This window comes from Silene latifolia, chromosome Y (assembly GCF_048544455.1).
Source record: "Silene latifolia isolate original U9 population chromosome Y, ASM4854445v1, whole genome shotgun sequence".
NCBI classification, from domain to species: domain Eukaryota; kingdom Viridiplantae; phylum Streptophyta; class Magnoliopsida; order Caryophyllales; family Caryophyllaceae; genus Silene; species Silene latifolia.
Window position 1 is genome coordinate 392,354,971 of NC_133538.1, and position 2,530 is coordinate 392,357,500.

Here is a 2,530-nt window from a genome sequence, read left to right on the forward strand (position 1 = left end):
TGCCAAAAACGCATAAAAGCAAGGAAAAACACAAAAATTGTTCCGTCTAAAGTTTAACGTAAAGCTTAAGGAAAAACAAATAGTTCAACAAAGTTCAAAATAAAATCGTCCGGCCGCCTCCCCGAGAGCGCTGGTTTAAGAGGTCCCGCACGACCTTTCGGTATCAAATCGGCGCGCGTCGAGCTCGTCGAAGTGCAAAACTTCAACAGGCTTGTCCGCTTCACTCGCCTCATAGTAATGCTTCACATATTGGCCATTCACCTTGAATCTATGGCCCTCGGAATCTTCAAGCTCTACGGATCCAAATTTGGTAACACCCACACCGTGTATGGACCAGTCCACGGACTTGACTTGCCAGAAATAGTCTCAACCGGCATTGAACAATGAACACCTTTTGCCCCACATGGAACTCCCGAGGTAAGATTCTCTTGTCGTGCCATCTCTTCGTCTTTTCCTTGTAGATGCGCGAATCGTCATAGGCATTGAGCCTAAATTCTTCTAATTCATCTAGCTGCAAAAGACGATTCGACCACACGCTTTAGGATCATAATTAAGCTCACGAATTGCCCACCAGGCCTTACATTCCACTCAACGTAAGTGACACGATTTTCCATAAACTAACCTATAAGGTGATGCACCAATTGGTGTCTTAAAGGCGGTTCTATAAGCCCATAATGTGTCATCTAGCTTAAGACTCCGGTCTTTCCGTGATTTAGAAACTACTTTAGACAAGATCTCTTTCATTCGCGATTAGAGACCTCTGCGACCACTAGTTTGGGGATGATACCCCAAACCACGCCGGTGTTGGACACCAACTCTGACAAAGATGGAAGTGAGTTTCTTTTCTTTAAAATGCATTCCTCCGTCACTAATGACGACCCTAGGGACACCAAAACGGGGAAATATGATCTTTTTGAACATTTTAATCATGGTCTTACCGTCACAATGAGGTGAAGCAATCGCTTCAACCCACTTTAGACCCTTAGTCTACAGCTACTAAGATGTACCTGTTACCTTTACTGGATGGGAACGGTCCTTGGAAATCAATGCCCCAGACATCGAAAACCTCAACCTCTAGGATGCCGTTTTGTGGCATCTCATGTCTCTTCGAAATGTTCCCAGATCGTTGGCAAGCATCACAAGCTGAAACAAAAGACTTGGCGTCGGCAAACAAGGAAGGCCAAGAAAAACCGGACTGAAGTACCTTAGCCACGGTGCGCGATGGACCGTGGTGACCACCATATGAAGAGGAGTGACAACCTTCCAGGACTATTTTGGTCTCCCACTGCGGAATACACCGTCTGTAGAGACCGTCTGCACATTCCTTAAACAAGTAAGGGTCGTCCCAGTATATCGCTTAGCGTTATAAAGAAAACGCTTCTTTTCTTGATGAGAAAGGTCAAAGCGCGCTTGCCACCGACAACGAAGTTAGCTATATCTGCATACCAAGGTTCCTGGTCAACAATAGACGACACAAAAGCAATTAGACTATCGTCAGAAAAGAATCATCAATGGGTAGAGAATCTTCCCTTCTTGTCGCATCGCCGCGACAAGTGATCGCCTACAACGTTCTCGGCTCCTTTCTTATCTTTGATCTGCAAATCAAACTCCTGGAGGAGGAGTATCCACCTCAGCAGCCGTGGTTTTGCCTCCTTCTTAGCAAGGAGATGCCTCGAGCTGCATGGTCAAAAAAACAGAACTTCCGACCCAACTAAATAAGTACGAAACTTTTCTAAGGCATAAACTACGACTAACAACTCCTTCTCAATGGTAGTGTACTTCACTTGAGCCTCATCCAGAGTTCGGCTCGCATAGTAAATAGCACTCAAGGCCTTGTCTTTCCTCTGGCCAAGCACCGCTCCTAGTGCGTAGTCACTCGCGTCACACATGATTTCAAACGGCAAGTCCCGGTTGGGAGGTCGATGATCGGCGCAGAGAGACTAAGGCCCGCTTTAACTCCGTTAAAAGCGGAAAGACAAGCATCAGTGAACACAAAAGGGGCATCTTTAAGCAACAGCTGTGTAAGTGGTTTAGCAATTTTGGAGAAATCCTTGATGAACCGGCGATAAAAACCGGCGTGACCAAGGAAGCTCCTCACCCCCTTAACATTAACAGGAGGCGGTAATTGCTGAATCACTTCCACCTTTGCTTTGTCAACTTCTATTCCCCTATCAGAAACCAAGTGCCCTAAGACAACTCCCTCGTTGACCATGAAGTGGCACTTCTCCCAGTTCAGCACAAGGTTAACCTCAATACAGCGCTGCAACACTTTCTCAAGGTTAGACAGACAATCAGAAAAATCACTTCCGTATACACTGAAGTCATCCATAAAAACTTCCATGATAGACTCAATATACTCTGAAAATATCCCCATCATACACCTTTGGAAGGTGGCAGGGGCATTGCACAAACCAAAAGGCATTCTGCGGTACGCAAAAACGCCCTTAGGACAGTAAATGTAGTCTTGGCCGATCATCCGGGTGGATAGGGATCCGAAAGAACCCCGAATACCCGTCTAAATAGCGAAAAA